The sequence below is a fragment of the Macaca nemestrina genome, chromosome 2 (genome assembly GCF_043159975.1).
Source record: "Macaca nemestrina isolate mMacNem1 chromosome 2, mMacNem.hap1, whole genome shotgun sequence".
Classification (NCBI taxonomy): domain Eukaryota; kingdom Metazoa; phylum Chordata; class Mammalia; order Primates; family Cercopithecidae; genus Macaca; species Macaca nemestrina.
Window position 1 is genome coordinate 141550531 of NC_092126.1, and position 21002 is coordinate 141571532.

The following is a 21002-nucleotide window of genomic DNA, read 5'->3' on the forward strand; positions in this document are numbered from 1 at the left end:
TCAGCCTCCCAAAACACTGGGATTACAGGTGTGAACCACCACTCCCAGCCCAGAATGTTAATTTAAAAAGCTACACTGGGAGTGGTGGCTTACGCCTGTAATCCCAACACTTTGGGAGGCTAAGCCAGGTAGATTACCTAGGTCAGGAGTTTGAGACCAACCTGGTCAACATGATGAAACCCTGTCTCTACTAAAAATACAAAAATTAGCCAGGTGTGGTAGTGGGCACCTGTAATCCCAGCTATTCAGGAGGCTGAGGCAGGTGAATCTCTTAAACCTGGGAGGCGGAGGTTGCAGTGAGCTGAAGATCACGCCATTGCACTCCAGCCTGGGCAACAAGAGTGAAACTCCGCCTCAAAAAAAAAAAGAGCTCCAAGGAGTTCAGTGCCCAAATGAAATGTTAGATTAAAGTTAAACAAGTCCCTTTACTGCAAAGTTTTTTTCTCCAGAATGAACTGAATCTCCAAGAAGTCAATATAGTTTTTAATCTTTCACAACTTAATCATAAAATGTTTTTAAGGCATTCCTGTTTAGTAAGATTATTCTGTGGAAGAAAAAGTAAAAATCTAGGGTGTTAACAATGTCTGTTACACTATGACCCTTACTCACATTTCTTGCTTCATGTCTTTTATTTTTGTGCAGACACCTTACTACTGTTTGATGACCACACTGAGTATTTTTTCTTGGCATAAATTTAGAAGGTAAAAGTGCCATTTTGTTTCATGGATATATCCTGTGGTGGTGAAGTCTGGGATTGTAGTATAACCATCATCTAAATAATGTGCATTGTACCCATTAAGTTTTTTTTTTTTATCCCTCAAACCCTCCCACCCTCCCACTCTTCCAAGTCTCCAGTGTCAATTATTTCACACTCTATGTTGATATGTACACACATTTTAGCTCTCACTTGACAGCATGTGGTATTTGACTTTCTGCTTGTGGGTTATTTCTCTTAAGATAATGGCCTCCAGTTCCATAGATGTTGCTACAAAAGACAAGATTTTATTCTTTTTTTACGGCTGAGTAGTATTCCATTGTGTGTGTGTGTATGTTTATATAGTGTGTATATATACATGTGTATACACACTATATACACACACATATATCTGTCTCTGTCTATCTATCTATCTGTGTATCTGTCTCCCATTTTCTTTATCCAATCATCTGTTGATAGACTTTTAGGTTGATTCCTTATCTTTGCTATTATGAATAGGGCTACTATAAATATGTGAATGCAAGTATCTTTTTCTTTTTTTTTTTTTTTTTGAGACAGGGTGTCACTCTGTCACCCAGGGTGGAGTAGAGTTGTGTGCTCTCAGCTCACTGCAACCTCTGCCTGCTGCACTCAAGTGATCTTCCCACCTCAACCTCCCAAGTAGCTAGGACCACAGGCATGCACCAAAACACTCGGCTGCTTTTTTGTATTTTTAGTAGAGATGGGGCCTTGCCGTGTTGCCCAGACTGGTCTCAAACTCCTGAGCTCAAGTACTGCACCCACCTCAACCTCCCAAAGTGCTGGGATTACAGGTGTTAGCCACCGCACCCAGCTGGTATCTTTTTGATATAATGATTTCTTTTCCTTTGATTATATACCCAGTAGTGGGATTGCTTGATCAAATGGTAGTTCTATTTTCAGTTCTTTGAGAAATCTCTATACTGTTTTCCATAGAATTGTACTAATTTACACTCCTACCAATGGTATATAGATGTTCCCTTTCTCTGCATCCTCACCAACATACTATTTTTTGACTTTTTAATAGTAGTCATTCTGACTGGTTGTGAGATGATATCTCACTATAATTTTAACTTCCTTTTCTCTGATGATTAGTGATGTGAACATTTTTTCATATACTTATTGGCCATTTGTATGCCTTCTTTTGAAAAATGTCTGTGTCCTTTGCCTTTTATTAGGGTTATATAGGTTTTTGTTGTTGTTGTTGGGTTAAGCTCCTTGAAGATTCTGGATATTAGTTCCTTGTTGGATGCATAGTTTGCAGGATTTCCTTCTATTCTTCAGATTGTCTATTCATTCTGCTGATTATTTCTTTGGCTGTGCAGAAACTTTTAAATTAAGTTTCATGTGTCTATTTTGGTTTTTGTTGCATTTGCTTTTGAGATCTTAGTCATGAATTGTTTGCATAGGCCAATGTCCACAAGAGTTTTCCTAGGTTTTCTTCTAGTGTTTTTATAGTTTCAGGTCTTTTTTTTTTTTCTTTGAGATGGAGTCTCGCTCTGTCTCCCAGGCTGGCACAATCTCGGCTCACTGCAACCTCTGCCTCCCGGGTTCAAGCGATTCTCCTCCCTCAGCCTCCCAAGCAGCTGGGACTACAGGCACCTGCCACCATGCCAGGCTAATTTTTGTATTTTTCAGGAGAGACGGGGTTTCGCCATGTTTGCCAGGCCGGCCTCAAACTTCTATAGTTTCAGGTCATAACTTTTTCACGTGTAATTTTTAGAAAAAATTTTAAGTTTTGATTTTTATGGGCACATAGTAGGTAATATTAAGCCTTTAATATAGCTTGAGTTTATTTTTGTATATGGTGAGAGATAGGGGTCCAATTTCATTCTCTTGCATATGACAATCCAGTTTTCCCAGCACCATTTATTTAATAGGTTATCCTTTCCCCAGGGTATATTTTTGTCAGTTTTGTCAAACCTCAGTTGGCTGTAGGTATGTGGCTTTATTTCTGGGTTATCTGTTCTAGTCTCTTGATCTATGTGTCTATTTTTATACCAGTACCATGCTGTTTTGGCTACTGATAGCCTTGTAGTAGAATTTGAAGTTGGGTAATATGATGCCTCCTGCTTTTTTTTTTTTTTTTTTTTTTTTTTTTTTTTTTTTTTTTTTGCATAAGATTGCTTTGGCTATTCAGGTACCACAGGTTGCTTTATTGGTTCCACATTAATTTTAAGATTTAGAAAAATTCTATGAGCAATGACATTGGTATTTTAATAGGAATTGTATTGAATCTGTAGATTGCTTTGGATACCACACTGCATATTTTTAATGCCTTTTTGTCTTTGTGCATGTTCTTCTTTATCCTAACATTCTATTTATTTCTTCTTTCTTCTCTTAAAATCTTAATTTTTCTCAGGTCTAGACTGCATGTTATGTAATTTCTTATTATTTTTATCCTGCAAGAAAATAATTTGCTTTCTTATTTGTAATCTCACAGCATTTTGTTTACATACCACTGAAGTTCTTATTATCTGTTTTGAATCTGGTAATTGTCCACATCTTCCTACAAGATGAGGAGTTCTTCAGAGGCAGGAGCTTTATCTTCATTCATTTTTGCATCTTTCATTTCTTAGTTCTCTGCCAGACATGTAATAAGCAATCATTCTGGTTGAAGAGAATCGAGTTGAATAACTACAAAACTATAAGTCAAACCATGTCACTCCTCTGTTCAGAAACCTGCAGTGGCTTCCATATTGACTCAGACTAGGAACTAAAGATCTTATAGAGGACCCCTCTCTGTCCCAATACCTCCCTGACTCCATGTCTTAACTTGTATCTCCCCTATTCATTCTGTTCCAGCCAAACTGACTCTGCGATGTTCCTCAAATATGTTCAGAATCCTGTCTTTAAGAGCCCTTTCTTCTACCTGAATGTTTTCCCCTAAACATTCATCTGGCTAAACCCCTTCCCACCTTCAAGTCTCTACTCAAATGTCACATACTTGCTGAAACTTACCCTGAGTCCATTTTTAAAAATTATAGCCTTCCTTCCTACTCCCAGCTCTCAATCCCTCTGATTCTACTGTTTTTCCCCTTACCACTGCATGACCTTCTAACACACTAACACACTGTTTAACTTTTTATCATGGTATTATTTTCCTGCCTCACCTGGTCAGATGTAAGCTCCACAAGGGCACTTCCACAAGGGCAGGAGTATTTGTCTGTTTTGTTCATTGTTGTGTTCCATGACCTTAGAGCAGGATCTGGACTCTGCTTTATGAACATATGTTAAGAGAACTGAATGAATGAATCTGGTTTTTATCCCATTTTCTATTCAGTGAATTTGTGATGTCTGTTTGTCACAGTATTTCCATATAGAACTTAGTAAGATCAGGGTAACTTTTGTTAGTTTTCATTATTGAAAAATTGTTCTCTGTACTTCAACTCACTCAAGCTGTGAAAGCAGTGAAACATTGCATCAATTAAAATATTCCAATTAACACTAATCAAGAGGAGCAATATTAATAACACAGCTGAACCAGGTTGTTGAATCTTTGTAGCCTCGCATATCACTGTAGGCACGGTATGTCAATTTCATAAGATAATTTTTCCCTATTATGAATCTTAGTAAAATAATGAAGATGTTCTGGGGAGAAAAATAAAGCATTATTAAAACATGGGTCCCTGTTTTAAAATAGCATGCTTCTGCTCTTCAATCCAATATAGCATTGCTTGTATCATTGTCATGATTAAGAATAAAATTTCATGGCATGTCCACTCTGTCAGGCACTGAGGTAGGTTTTGGGAGCCTAGGAAATATGAGTTGTTATTTTTGCCCTCAAGAAGGTTGTAGTCTCCCCTGAAAGTGTTTTTTATTCTGGTCCTAGACAATTTACTTATTAGAGGTTTAACTCCAAGCAAACCTCTTAACTTTTCTGAGTTTCAAATATCTTCTACAATTAAAGTTTATACTTAATGCCATCCATGTCTGCTTACCGAGATGTTTTCATAATCAAATGAGTTATTAGTAAAAATGTTGTAGTTTTCTCTATTTGCTAAACATAAGTACTCTAAAAATATAAGGAAACATATCATTATTGGTCTGATTGCTGCTACTCTTATTATTACCACTACTTCTAATTTTGTTCTTGCCATTATTACGATTTTAAATTATTATTGTTACTATCATTATCATCTTTTTCATAATCATTTTTATACCTGAAGCATGGGCTAAGACAATATATTTAACAGTAACATTTATCCAGTGCCCACCAAGTGCCCATCCCTGAAATCTATTGGTAACCCGCACATCAATACTTTTGGAGCCTTTGTGGTCATTTGTGGACATATGAAGAGCAGCAAAATATTTAAGTCACCCAACACTTATTTTCCCAGCTGAGGTTGAACAAAGTGACACTCTGCCTTCTTGTTTTAGCTCTAGGTGTATAAACAAGTGTGCTTTTTGCTGTCTATTTAGTGGCACATTGTTTGCATTTTTGTGCTTTTTTGTTGGTGATTTCACTGTTTAAAATAGCCCAAGGGAATAGCACTGAGGTGCTGTCTAGTGTTCATAAGCACAAGAAAGTTGTGCCTCACAGAAAAAAATACGTGTCAGATGAGCTTCTTTCAGACCACGAATTCAATGTTAATGAGTCAGCATTATATATTAAATACCATGTCTTCAAATAGAAACAAGTAAAGCAAGGTTATGTATTGATTGGTTGATGAAAATGGTATGACCAGAGACTCGCAGAAACCTAACCCTGTATTTCCCCTATTGTTTAGTAGTCACTAATTCAGTGCCTGGGGCAACTTTGCTGAGAACATAGCTACTGCCAGCAATGCAAATTGACTGTAGACACCCAGCAGTATGGTGCTGTGGCTGAAAGCAATTGAGAACACAAACTGATGTAAATGACTTGACTTAAATGAGAACACAAAACTTTAATACTTTTAGAAAAAAAAATGTAGGCGAATATCTGTATGACTTCAAGATAAAGACGAGTTTCTTAAGTAAGAAATTATGAATGTTAGCCTTAAAGAAAAGACTGATGAATTCATAGGCCTGTCATTTATCAAAGAATACCAGAGAATGAAAAAGACAGAGATATAGTAGGAGAAGACATTTGTAAAAATGTAACAAATAAAGGTTCCCAAGTAAATAAAGAACTCCAATGAGTCAGTAAGAAAAATAAAAATCTTTTATATAACTGGGTAAATGATATGAACTGGCATTTTCAGAATGATGAAATGTGAATGGCCCATAAATATATGAAAAACCAGCTTTATTAATCATCAAAGGGATGCAAATTAGAAATCAAGAATTATCATTTCAGACACCAGATTGACATAAACTAAAATAATAAGTGTTGTTGAGGAACAACAGGAATTCTCATTTAGGGAGACAAGATTGAAATTGTCCCAACTATTTTAGAAAACAGATTGTATAAATACCTTGTGAACTTATAAATCTAAACTTGTATTTTATACTCTTAAATATACACACTCTAAACCAAGGAAACGCTTGGAAATATGTGCAAGACACAGGCCTTTTATACCAGTTTAGTTTATAATAGCAAGTAAGTGGGAAAAGAACTATTGATGGACAGTGGAAATAATATATTAACTATATTAGCTGTGGAAATTTTTTTTTTTCTTTCTGACACAGAGGTGCGATCTTGGCTCACTGAAACCTCCGCCTCCTGGGTTCAAGTGATTCTCCTGCCTCAGGCTCTGGAGAAGCTGGGATTACTGGCGCCTGCCACCACACCTGGCTAATTTTTTGTATTTTTCAGTAGAGACAGGATTTCACCGTGTTAGCCAGATTGGTCTCGAACTCCTGACCTCAGGTGATCCACCTGCTTTGGCCTCCCAAAGTGCTGGGATTACAGGTGAGAGCCACTGAGCCTGGCAGTAAATTCTTATAAAGAACCATTACCACACAATGAAAATGAATGAACCACAGCTACACCCATTGAGACTAAGACTCAAAGGAATAATGTTGAGTAAAAATAGCAAGTGTTAGAGGAATACATAGTACAACTCCATTTTTATGAAGTACAAATTACTTTCAAGGCCAAACAATACATTATTTAGGGATATATATATTTGTGCATGTGTCTGCATACACACAGACACACACACACACACACACAAACGCACACACATATATGTGTGATAAAACCATAAGGAAGAAACACATGACAAACAAAATAATCAGCAGTGGGGGTACAGTCAGGGAGGAATACACAGAGGTTTCAACATTACTGGCAGTGCTTCATTTGTTACACTGGGTGTTAGGATCACAGGTGTGCACCTTAGTATTCTTATAACTCTGCATAAACATTATTTGTTTTCTTTGTTTGCCTAATATGTCACACAATAAAACATTTAGAATGAGGAAAAACCATCAGTTTATCTGGAGAAAGACAGCCTGGGTTAGCATTCTGGCATTATCATTTACTACCCATGTGTACTTGAACAATTTATTTTGCTGTTAAGGCATCAGTTTCCTTATCTATAAAAAGGAATATAAAATTACCCACTTTATGGATTGTTCAGAGGATTCGATTTTATATATTGTTAATACGTGAAAAACACTTAGGATATGTGCCTAGCACATGGGAAGCACTCAGTAAATCTTGGCTCTAAATACTACTATTTTTACTGCAACCTACAAGTGGCTGAATTAGCTAACAACCAACTAGGCAAGAAAGGTGTGAGCATTGCTCTTACCACTTAAGGACCAGGATACCTGAGATCTGTAATATCTTCACTAGCTCACCCAACCACACCCACATATTTTGAGCATGAGACAAGGTCTCTCTGTGTTACCCAGGCTGGTCGCAAACTCCTGGACTCAAGCAATCTTCCTGCCTCAGCCTCCCAAGTAGCTGGAATTATAGGCACACAACACCATGTCCGGCTATTTTAGGGACACTTAAAAATATCTTTATCGGCCGGGCATGGTGGCTCACGCCTGTAATCCCAACACTTTGGGAGGCAGAGGCAGGCAGATCACCTGAGGTCAGGAGTTCAAGACCAGCCTGGCCAGCATGGTGAAACCCCGTCTCTACTGAAAATACAAAAAATTTAGCCAGGCTTGGTGGCAGGAGCTTGTAATCCCAGTTACTTGGAAGGCTGAGGCACGAGAATTGCTTGAACCTGGGAGGCGGAGGTTGCAGTGAATCGAGACTGCACCATTGTACTCCAGCCTGTGCAACAAGAACAAAACTCTGTCAAAAAAAAAAAAAAAAAATTCCTGCTAACAAGGCGAAACCCCATTTCTACTAAAAATATAAAAATTAGCCAGTCGCGGTGGCAGGCGCCTGTAGTCCCAGCAACTTGGGAGGCTGAGGCAGGAGAAAGTCGTGAACCCCGGAGGCAGAGGTTGCAGTGAGCCGAGATGGAGCCACTGCACTCCAGCCTGGGCGACAGAGCGAGACTCAGTCTCAAAAAAGAGAAGGAAAAAAAAGCGTCAGTTGCTGCACTGTGTAGCATCCTGATCACTGTGGCTTCGTCTACAATCTTTAAAGAAGCCTGTGGAAATTCAAGTGCCACGTGAGGTTTGCAGCTGTAAAGTTTCTCGTTACAGAAGAGCAATTGGAGTTGCGCTACAATTCAGTTGCCGAAAACTGCACTATTAAAGTTGCAAGGCAAAGACAAACCCAAAGAAATCAGAACAGAAAATGATCTCAGGAGCAATGTTGTGAAGATGGAAAGATGACAGGCCAGTGCTCTGATGTGGAAAATGAGAATGTAGCTAGATATTAGCTTGGCTCATATTTTTGAAAACCAGAGTATGAGTAGTCTCAATATTGTTAAAGTCTGGGTTTGAGTAACTCTCTTGAACTCACTTGATGCCAGAGCTCTCATGAGAATCCAGTTGTGCCTTGTGGTGAGGTGAGGCTGTACCTTGGCACTGTCTGTGCACAATGACCTGCATTAAAAACAATGGGGACAGTAGGCTGGGTGTGGTGGCTCACGCCTGTAATCCCAGCACTTTGGGAGGCCGAGGGGGGCAGATCACGAGGTCAGGAGACCGAGACCATTGTGGCCAACACGGTGAAACCTCGTCTCTACTAAAAATACAAAAAAAAAACTAGCCGGGCGAGGTGGCGGGCGCCTGTAGTCCCAGCTACTCGGGAGGCTGAGGCAGGAGAATGGCTTGAACCGGAGAGGCGGAGCTTGCAGTGAGCTGAGATCGGGCCACTGCACTCCAGCCTGGGTGACAGCGCGAGACTCTCTCAAAAAAAAAAAAAAAAAAAAAAAAAAACAGTGGGGACAGTGAGCAGGGCCGAGGTGGAGATTGAGAGGAACCAGGTCGTGGATGCCAAAGGGGGGAAATTGGCCAGGTTTTTATCCCAGAACTAAACTGAAAACTCAAGTCCCTTTATCCTCATTGTTCTGGGTCCGCAGTCTGTGAAGATGGAATGTTGATTGGGTGATCCCCGCCAGCAAAAAGTAGACTGTTTTTTCTACTCTCATGGCACTTTCTAATACTCTACAGCATTTACTCTACACTCTTACAGCAATGCTCTACATACTTTCTTTATACCTTACAGTAGAGCCATGGATGTGCCTATCATATCTGGATTGTAAACGTCTTGAGGTCAGGGACCATGTTGGTCTTCGTATTCCTCACAACATCTTCCACACATGGCACCACAAGTAATATTGAAGAAGGGAGGGGTGTCAGGCCGCACAAAGGATGGGAAGATCTTCCTAACTGAAATCCTCTGACTTCATAGGATTTCGGAGGCAGAAAACAGTAACCATCCATTGCTGACACAGATGATCACCATGCTAGTTTGTTAATTGTCTTCTCTTAGCAAATCAGTGTGTATTTCACATGTCTCCTCAGTTTCTCCCACTTCTTCAGCAGCTGAGAAGTTTTGTTTTGCTAGGGAGCTGTTTTTAACTTTTAGATATAAGGTGAAAATGCTTATTTATTAGTTTCCTCAGGTGTTACATGAACTAAGATGACTTCCCCATCAGTTATAAATAAGAAAGTACCAAACTAAATCAGGACTGCTGTGTCACTTGGCACTACTCTGCGCCCTTCTTGGCAGCCTCGGTGGGGGACGAGAGCTGAGTTGGCAAAGGGGGGAGTGATTTATCCTCCCGCACTTAGAAGTAGGATGGAAAGCAGAAACGTTCTACTTTATATTACTTCTTCTTTTCAAATTTTCATATTAACATCCCCTGTCCAGTTTCCCTAGCTTTTTTTTCTGTAGTGCGCATCAACGACAATGTGTGTGATTTATGTATTTAGTTTGTCATCTCTTACCCACATAAAGCTCTTTGAGAAGAGAGATTTTGCTTTGTTTTGTGTTGTCAGTGATGTATCCCCAGTATCTAAAACAGTGGCTGGCATTATGATAGGTGCCAATAGTAGGCATATTGTAGGTATTGAATGAATGAATATTGGTTCTTAACTACCACAAAGTGCACTTAAGAGCAAGGGGCATGAGCAATGGCATTTCAAAGAATTGACAGGTTTAACACACTGCAGCCTTATCTCTGATTCTTCTTTGTGAAAATGAGAACAGGGAAACAGCACCCATTGCAAAATCTAAATAGATGATGAATACACACATAGCTTGCATGTATATTTGATGATGGTTTTATTTTCAAAACTGTAATTAAATGAGATAAAAATATATGGTTGAAGTTGCCGAAGCAACGTAAATTCAACATAAATAACAGCTGCTCCTCATCTGGGAATTTCATTTATATACAGAACTCTTTTTTTTTTTTGCCCTTAAAAATTTTTAACTGGTATGCAGCGAATTCAGCTTCCAGTATCCCAAGATACACTTTATACTCAAAGAGGATGGAAAAGAGAGAGAAACAGCCCTTGTTGAGCCAGTGATTAAACAAACCTGTTACTCCCCATACCTTTGATTTCCCTAAAATAGCTATGATGCAAAAAGCATGTCCAGTTTCTTAGGAGCAATGATCTAAGCATGACTGGCATTTTGTAATGAAATGCCTACTTTATTAGTTCAAAAACCTGAAACTGAGTACATAGTGAAGAGTCTTCTATTAGCTTTGAAAGCAAAACTTTTTCTGCAGAGCATGGATACCAGGAAGTACTGGTAACATCTGCCTCTCCTTTTAAAGTAAATATCAGTGCAGTTTCCTCCCAAGCTTCTTGGAGGAAAAAAATACCTACTCTTTGGATAGAATTAAGAGAAGGTATAATTACTTGAACGTTGATCTAGTTTCATTCACAAGTAGGAAGTGAGAAACTGCCCCCTCTTTCTTAAGAGATTGTATCCACTGCCACTAAGTGTAAGCAAATATGGTAGTGAGTTCACTGCCTAGGTTTATATTCCTGAAAGGTTAATAAAAAGAAAAGAAATTGAATGAAAAAGTTTGAGATGAAGAGATTTCTTTCACTTCGAAGCAGGGTTTTTCATGACCAATTGTATGGCTCACAGATTTGTAGTCTCTGGGGTTTGATCATGATCTGTGGCCCTTACGTCTCCATTTAGTAATACGTTTCCAAGGCCTTTTCTGTAGATTACTGACTTTATCATGGCCTCTTGATGCATAACTTTTCAGCATTTTCTTCAGAGAATATTCATTCTGGTGTTACTTGAATGTGTCTGATTTGCCTTCTAAGGTGCCTGTTTATTAAGAAGATTGGTACAATGAATTACAACCTGCTAATTTTAATTTTCATTGGGGAGGAATAAAGGCTATAAAGTAAAATTCAAAATGAAGAATCATATTTCTTTCCGTCAAAGCTATAATGATCATAAGTCTATCAGTTATAAAATTATTACACTAGATGAAGAAAAGATAATTGTATGATATATCACTGACTGACTGATAACAGCCCTAATCACAAATAATAGGCCCATGCAATTTGCAAGGAGTTGTTTCATGTTTTCATCATCTCTGGCATTCCCTGGGGCAGGGGTGAGTGGGCGACTGGGTGGGAGGGTATTTATTTTGCAAAGAAATAACTGCATTTCATATGCTGATTACATTCCAATTTTAGTTTATCTCTTAGCTTTCCTTTTAAGGAAGGGGATGCGGGAGAGTAGGTGGCTCCATGCCCTTGATTGGACACCTTTTCTTGAAGTTATTCTCCAGAGCATCCCTGGCTATTGAGCATACAAAGGTCCTTTGTAGCCACGATACTGGAAAACAGTGTGTCATGAGGACAAATACAAGGAAGTTCACCCTAGTCCAACAGTTCTCACTGACCACCACCACAGCCTGTGAAACAGGAAGAAGAGCAGTGTTCAACAAAACTAATTAAGTATCTCCTATGTATCAGACACTGTTTTGGGCATTGGCTATAGCCTCATAAAAACTGGCAAGATTCCTGCCTCACAGTGAGCTTTTATTTGGGGAGGGAATGGAGACAGTAAAGTACACAAATGAGAACCGTAGTTGCAGATGATGGTGGTGGTGATTGCTGGGAAGGATGTAGTAAAGAGGGGATGTGACAGAGAGTAACTGGAGCCAGGTCATGGTTGACTTTACTTAAGCCCTCAGGTACTGCTGCTCTGAAGAAGGGGCATTTGAGTTGGTTCCTAATGACTAAACATGATAAGCCAAAGAATGGGGAAGAGCACTCCAAACAAGGGGAACAGCAAGGACAAGGGTCCTGAGACTGGGTTAGCTGCAAAGTGGTTGAAGAACAGAAAGCAAAATGTGGCCATTATGGTATAAATTAGTAACAAGGGAAGTGGCTGGGAACAAAGCCAGGGACGCAGGCAGGGACTGCATCCTGAAGGGCCTTTGCAGAGCACAGCGAAGGGTCCATATTTTATTCGGAAATTTACTAGGCCAAATGCCTTTCTGAAACCTTTGTTTCTCTTTGTGTTGTGTAAGTATGAAACCAAAGATAAAGAATGCAGCTGCCTAACCATTAACACTCCTGAGTCAGGATGATATGGGAAAAGAGATGAGCTCCCGTAGAGAAAAATGCTGGTAATAATAGCTTGCATGTTAGGGCACCTGTCTCCGAAGGAGAACAACATTATTAACGATGCCATATCTCACTAATTGCAGTAACCTCATGAGTTACATAGGTGTACATTTTTGTGGAACACACAGGGAAACTCAGACATTTTAAATTGAGTTGTTCTTTGGCCTCTTAAATAGCACAAAGGTCTAGATAAAATAGAGTATGTCAAAGAAATGAGGAAAAGGAAAGAACTAAAATGAGAAATAAAAATAGCTATCAGGAATGCTGTATGCTCCCAGAGAAAAGGGCAGCCAAGCAACCTTTATTTTCTGTAAAGTCAAGAAAATAATAGTTGAGGGGTGAAAAAGTGTGAGAATCTCAAACAGTCAAACAGACCATCAACAAGTATGGTTTCATCCCTGTTATTTAATTTGATATAGAATAGAAGTTATATATAGGGACTTCTGGGTCGGGAAAATCCGGATTCTAATCTAAGCTCTTGGATGTTTATTTTTCTTTCTGTTAAATGAGAATAGTAATAGAACCCACCTCAAAGAGTTGTGGTGAAGACTGAATGAATAAATACATAGAAATTGAGAAATTATGTTATTTAGCTAAGCTGGATGGAACTGGCCTTAACATCCTTCTAAATAGATAATATTTATAAAGTGGTTAAATTGCCAAAGTTAAGAAGCCTTCTTAACATGTAATATTGATTATGCTATTTTTAATTCTTGCCTAGGTTTTGTTCCTGGAAACAAAGAGTGATGTATGATCTAGTAATGTGGTTCAAGAAGAGAAAGAGGAGAATAACCTTCCATTTTGCTAAATAGAGGATTGCTGACCCTAGGCAAATTTGTCTTTGGCAGTCTCCACACACCACTTTCCTCATCCAGTTTTTTAAGTCATTATCCTTCTTGAACTTTCTCAGCACTGTTTTGCCTTCTCCACTATTTCATAGATTAAATTTTCCTTTGATTCTTCTTTGGTTATTCAAAACTTACATTTGAAGACTCCATACCGCTCTTACTTACTTGTTAAGTGAAAGCAACCTGATTGAATTAATTCACTCTTCACTGAAAATGATTAATAGCAAGGTCATACTTTTGAAGGTATTTATGGTTTAAAATGATATTTTTGTAATTCCAAAGTAATATCTAAATTGTAAGGTTTTATTTGGTGTAACTGAACAGGGTAAGAAAAAACTCAGGCAGTTGTAGAGAGAACACTGTGAGGGCTGGAATCAGCACCTAGGACAGCTCTGAATAATCCTTGCCTTTTACTATGAAATAAGTGTATTAAGGATTTTCATAGTGATGTTCATGGCTGCAGAATTAGAGGCTCTGAAAAAAAAAAAAAAGGAAATAAAAAGGTCAGAAGTCATTTCTGTGAATGAGTCATTTGTATCTCAAGTGTACACTGACTTAGGAATATTAGACCTAGCATAACATTTTGGTCCCAGCCAGGTGCGGTGGCTCACACCTGTAATCCCAGTACTTTGGGAGGCCGAGGCGGGCGGATCACTTGAAGTCAGGAGTTTGAGACCAGCCTGGCCAACGTGGGAAACCTATCTCTACTAAAAATACAAAAATTAGCCGGGCATGGTGGCAGGTGCCTGTAATCTCAGCTACTCCAGAGGCTAAGGCAGGAGAATCACTTAAACCCAGGAGGCAGAGGTTGCAGTGAGCTGAGATCACACCACTGCACTCCAGCCTGGGCAATAGAGCAAGACTCAGTGTCCAAAAAAAGGTTTTTGTCCCTTACTTTATTTGTATTTTATTTTTTATTTATTTTATTTTATTTTATTTTATTTATTTTATATTTATTTATTTATTTATTTATTTATTTATTTATTTATTTATTTTTTTGAGGCAGAGTCTCACTCTGTCACCCAGGCTGGAGTGCAGTGTCGTGATCTCGGCTCACTGCAAGCTCCGCCTCCCAGGTTCACGCCATTCTCCTGCCTTAGCCTCCCGAGTAGCTGGGACTACAGGCACGCCCGGCCTCCTGGTCCCTTACTTTAGACTGCCAACAAACTGGGGTAATTAATGTCAGGTTTTTGTTTTTGTTTTTAGATGGAGTCTTGCTCTGTCACCCAGGCTGGAGTGCAGTGGTGCGATCTCGGCTCACTGCAACCTCCGTCTCCCAAGTTCAAGCAATTCTCCTGCCTCAGCCTCCTGAGCAGCTGGGACTACAGGCACATGCCACCAGACCCAGCTAATTTTTGTATTTTTGGTAGAGACAGGGTTTCCCTGTGTTGGCCAGGCTGGTCTCGAACTCCTGACCTCAAGTAATCTGCCTGCCTCAGCCTCCCAAAGTGCTGTGATTACAGGCATGAGCCACTGTGCCCAGCCAAAAATCACATGTTTTTATATCCTTTAAAAAAGGTACTGGGCCATTATCCTCAGCAAGTTGACAGAAAACCAAATACCACATGTTCTCCCTTACAAGTGGGAGCTAGGATGAGAACACATGGACACATAAACGGGAACAACACATGCTGGGGCCTATTAGATGGTGGAGGGCGGGAGGAGGGAGAGGATCAGGAAAAATAACTAATGGGTTCTGGGCTTAATACCTGGGTGATGAAATAATCTGTACAACAGACCCCCATGACCAAAGTTTACCTGTAACAAACCTGCACATGTACCCCTAAATTTAAAGTTTTAAAAAGATAGAGAAATATAAATTTTACTGTTTTATAGAAACAATATTTTTAAGTAACACAAGATTTCTCAGACCATAAGATTATAGGAAGAATTTCTCATGAAGAATTATCTGAATCCAGGGTATATGTGCATATACCTTAAATGTGTTATAAAGAATACAGTTCATGCAATGTAAAGGATAAGATATCTGATTCACTTCAGCATCAATCTTGACTTGAAAACATAATTAGGACTAGCAGAAGAGGATATATTTTAAGTCTTAAAATCAGTTTTTTGTTTTGTTTTGTTTTTTGCCACAGTAGGGTTGACTTGACTACTTTATCTGGTGGAAGTTACTCCCAGTGAGTCACTTTCTGTAAACTTTCCTTTGGATGCTCAAAGATAATACTGATAGTGCTAACATTTGTAGACTACTGACTTTGGACCAGGCAGCATCTTAAGTGCTTTACATGCGTAATCTTAATCTTCAGAAAGTCCTATGAGATAGGAATTAATGTCCTGACATTAGAAGTGAGAATTGAAGTTCAAGGGGATTAAGTAACTCACCTACATCATACAGGTAGAAAGTAAGAGTGCTAAGTTTGTACTGAGGTCCTTCTGACTCCAAAAGCAGAGTGTTAAACCATCATGCAGTTCTTCCTCTTGCTATATACTCTCTTACAGGGAAGTCCAGTCTTCCTTCTTCCTAAGTGGAAAGAATGTAAAAAATATGGCTTTGAAACTCAGGTTTTTTGTTTTTTTCTTGTAAATTTGTTTGAGGTTCTGGATATTAGCCCTTTGTCAGATGAGTAGATTGCAAAAATTTTCTCCCATTCTGTAGGTTGCCTGTTCACTCTGATGGTAGTTTCTTTTGCTGTGCAGAAGCTCTTTAGTTTAATGAGATCCCATTTGTCAATTTTGGCTTTTGCTGCCGTTGCTCAAAAGATATGAACAGACATTTCTCAAAAGAAGACATTCATACAGCCAACAGACACATGAAAAAATGCTCATCATCACTGGCCATCAGAGAAATGCAAATCAAAACCACAATGAGATACCATCTCACACCAGTTAGAATGGCGATCATTAAAAAGTCAGGAAACAACAGGTGCTGGAGAGGATGTGGAGAAATAGGAACACTTTTACACTGTTGGTGGGATTGTAAACTAGTTCAACCATTATGGAAAACAGTATGGCGATTCCTCAAGGATCTAGAACTAGATGTACCATATGACCCAGCCATCCCATTACTGGGTATATACCCAAAGGATTCTAAATCGTGCTGCGATAAAGACACATGCACACGTATGTTTATTGCGGCACTATTCACAATAGCAAAGACTTGGAATCAACCCAAATGTCCATCAGTGACAGACTGGATTAAGAAAATGTGGCACATATACACCATGGAATACTATGCAGCCATAAAAAAGGATGAGTTTGTGTCCTTTGTAGGGACATGGATGCAGCTGGAAACCATCATTCTTAGCAAACTATCACAAGAACAGAAAACCAAACACCGCATGTTCTCACTCACAAGTGGGAACTGAACAATGAGATCACTTGGACTCGGGAAGGGGAACATCACACACCGGGGCCTATCATGGGGAAGGGGGAGGGGGGAGGGATTGCATTGGGAGTTATACCTGATGTAAATGATGAGTTGATGGGTGGTGATGAGTTGATGGGTGCAGCACACCAACATGGCACAAGTATATACATGTAACAAACCTGCACGTTATGCACATGTACCCTAGAACTTAAAGTATAATAATAATAATTAATTAATTTAAAAAAATAAAAATAAATTTATTTTCACAGGGAAAAAAAAAAGAAACTCAGGTTTTGTAAATTTAGATTTATTTTCACTACAAGTCTCTTCAATCCAGGAAGCCATAAAGTGTGCATCCACACACACACACACACACAGGGAGCAAATGGCAGAGAGTCAAGAGATAACTTTAAATTTGCTGCATGATAGTGGGTTTTTAAAGTTACTCTCCAAAAATACCGCTTTTCTTTTTATAAATGGTGCAATCATCATTATGGAGATCATATTCATAACAGATATATCACTTGACCATTTTTCCAAGTTGATATTGATCTCCTTACTGATTGCTTCTTTCAAAAGGAAGCAATAACAAAGGGAACTAGTGCTGACAATTTCTTGTTCCAAGGCCACCCTGGGAGAATTAATAGAATCCAGGTCTACCCAAGTCAGGAAAAAAGTGAATTGGTATTTTTTGACTTGCATTAAATAATACATGTATTACATGCATGGTTACTGTATCATTTTTCCTTTTTTCTTTTCTCTCTTCTCTCTGTGGATTCTTAACAAGCTATGATGTGTGATATTATCTCATTAACCTTTCCTGGCCATTTTAAAACTTAACTTTTTATACCTTCCTCTGAGTCATCCCACTCTGTGAATAGCTTCAGTTCTTCCTGTCCATATGTGTAATGGCTAGTCCATTAATTATGACCTAAATAAATTACTGTTTCTTATTTACTGTTAATTACTTCTCAAAAAAGGTCTTGGACCCTCTTGATTTTATTTCCTCTAGACTATATTCAGGTATTTACGGTAAGATACTTCTTCCCCAGCTCTAAATATTTAAAAATTTCCCAGACAAGAAATATGTGGACATTTTCCCCTTACTCTCTGATTTACTCCATGACCTGAATTCCAAATGTTTTCCTATATTAAGACTTTTTATTATTGATAGCATATTGCAGCTTTAAGACCTTTGTACATATCCACTCCTCCAGGAACGTAACTGCTAAATCACTTCCTCTCTAGTCTCAATGAGATAACACATTCCAAATACTATAGCATATTTTCTAATCTCATTTAAAAATGAAATTCAGATATTACATTCCATAGAATAAAGGACAGCTGTCTTCACAAATATGATATGAAAACACATCTGCCACACAATTGTACAATCCTTAGCACATGGCTGTTGGGAAAAGTTATATAAAATGCTGACAAATGAAATCACCAAAAAGTAGAGGTATTTATTTTTTAAAATTCTACACATCACATGTCAATGAACCGCATATAAAGCTTGAAAGACAGGCTATTTTGAGAAACAATGGTGCATGAATATTAATTCCTTGTTTTACACATACATTATTTATTCAGTCATATCTTTAGTGACCAATTGCTAAAGGAAATACAACCCAAGTGTAATTGTTTAGCTACCTTCCTAACAAGGCAACAATCCTGCTTCTTAATAGAGTTGTTTCTGTTTGTTTTCTCCTTGTTCAACTTCACACTTTGCACCTAACATTTAAAATCTCCATGTTGAATGCCCATTCACAAAGAAAAGCAGAGGAATAGAAGATTTGAAATCAAAGTACTTATACCAACCCATCACACTATGTGTTGAAATGTGGATTTCTTTCCATGTTCACTGAGTGTAAATTTTATTTAAATGAACTTTTTTTGTGTCTCTGGCATGTCAAGTAACTGATTCGAAAGCTCTTTTTCACTGACTTTATGACATCATTGAAGATGCCATAGATTATGGTGCTTCAGAGCAGTAACTCTGGAAAGAGACAACACATGAGTTTGCATCTTCTGGCCACTTCCCAGGTGTGTGAAGAAGGTGCTGCACCTCCCTGAGTTTCAGCTGTGTCACCTATAAATTGGGAGTTTAAAGTATAATGGAATTAAATGAGAAAAAATAAGAAAAGTACTTGGCCACATGGTATGACTACAATATAGTCTGCAAGTCAATTCTATTGTTGCTATTAGTGTGAAGGTCACAGTGATAGAGCATTATCCATATTCTGTCCCATAATGCCTGCTGCTACTGATCATTACCCAAGTACCAAGGCTTTGGAGATAAAATGACTCTGGATCCTCATTTCTCACCTTATACAAAAAGCAACTGAAAATGGATTAAGGAATTAAACCTAAGACCTGAAACTATAAAAATTCTAGTAGATGACATCGGAAAAACCTTCTAGACATTGGCTTAGGCAAGGATTTCATGACCAAGAGAACCCAAAAGCAAATGCCATAAAAACAAAGATAAATAGCTGGGACCTAACTAAAGAGCTTTTGCACAGCAAAAGGAACAGTCAGCAGAGTAAACAGACAACCCACAGAGTGGAAGTAATCTTCACAATCTATGCATCTGACAAAGGACTAATATCCAGACTCTACAACAAACTCAAACAAATCAATAAGAAAAAAAATCAAACAATCCCATCAAAAAGCGGACTAAGGACATGAATAGACAATTCTCAAAAGAGGATATTCAAATAGCCAAAAAACATATGAAAAATGCTCAACATCACTAATGATCAAGGAAATGCAAATCAAAACCACAATGTGATACCACCTTACTCCTGCAAGAATGGCCATAATCAAAAAACAGTAGATGTTAGTGTAGATGCAGTTAACAGTGAACACTTCTACACTCCTGGTGGGAATGCAAACTAGTGCAGTCATTATGGAAAACAGTGTGGAGATTCCTTAAAGAACTAAAAGTAGAACTACCATTTGATCCAGCAATCCCACTACTGGGTGTCTACCCAGAGGAAAAGAAGTCATTACTCAAAAAAGATACTTGAATGTGCATGTTTATAGTGGCACAATTCACAATAGCAAAATCGTAGAACCAACCCAAATGCCCATCAATCAACGAGTGGCTAAAGAAACTATGGCATATATATATATATATATATATATATATATATATATATATATATGTGATGGAATACTATACAGCCATAAAAAGGATAGATAAACAGCATTTGCAGTGACCTGGATGAGACTGGAGACTCTTATTCTAAGTGAAGTAACTCAGGAATGGAAAACCAAACATTGTATGTTCTCACTGATATGTGGGAGCTAAGCTATGAGGACGCAAGGCATAAAAATGATATGATGAGGCCAGGCATGGTGGCTCACTCCTGCAATCCCAGCATTTTGGGAGGCTGAGGCGGGCGGATCACAAGGTCAGGAGATCAAGACCATCCTGGCTAACACAGTGAAACCCTGTCTCTACTAAAAATACAAAAAATTAGCCAGGCGTGGTGGCGGGCACCTGTAGTCCCAGCTACTTGGGAGGCTGAGGCAGGAGAATGGCATGAACCCAGGAGGCAAAGCTTGCAGTGAGTTGAGATCACGTCACTGCACTCCAGCCTGGGCAACAGAGCGAGAGTCCATCTAAATAAATAAGTAGATAAGATAAAATAAAAGAACGATACGATGGACTTTGGGGACTTGGGGGGAAGAGTGGGAGGGTCGGCAAGGAATAAAAGACTACAAATATAGTGCAGTGTATACTGCTTGGATGATGGGTGCACCAAAAGCTCACAAATCACCACTAAAGAAGTTACTCATGGCTGGGCATGGTGGCTCATGCCTGTAATCCCAGCACTTTGGGAGACTGGGTGGATCACGAGGTCAAGAGATTGAGACCATCCTGGCCAACGTGGTGAAACTCTGTCTCTACTAAAAATACAAAAATTAGCTGGGTGTGGTGATGCACTCCTATAGTCCCAGCTACTCAGGAGGCTGAGGCAGGAGAATCACTTGAACCTGGGGGGTGGAGGTTGCAGTAAGCCGTGATCATGCCACTGCACTCCAGCCTGGCAACAGAGTGAGGCTCCATCTCCAAAAAAAAAAAAAAAAAGAACTTACTCATGTAACCAAATGCCACCTGTATCCCAATAACTGATGGAAAAATTTTTAATAAATAAATAAATAAAAATATATGTGGAAATATTAC

At 38.8% G+C, this 21002-nt stretch overlaps 1 protein-coding gene and 1 long non-coding RNA gene across 18 annotated transcripts in view; one reads left to right on the forward strand and one right to left on the reverse strand.

The window, feature by feature from the left end:
- Positions 1–21002, forward strand: part of LOC105477607 (contactin 4) — a 1037214-nt gene that overhangs the window by 762160 nt on the left and 254052 nt on the right. The gene's annotated exons all lie outside the window — the stretch shown is intronic.
- The window catches only part of LOC105477604 (uncharacterized), a 44345-nt gene continuing 37101 nt past the window's right edge, over positions 13759–21002 (reverse strand). For both annotated transcript variants that reach the window (XR_011620191.1, XR_011620192.1), the window contains exons 3-4: positions 15823–15961; positions 13759–13950 (exon numbers count right to left, since the gene is read on the reverse strand). This is a non-coding gene — a long non-coding RNA (uncharacterized lncRNA). The remainder of the gene's footprint in view (positions 13951–15822; positions 15962–21002) is intronic.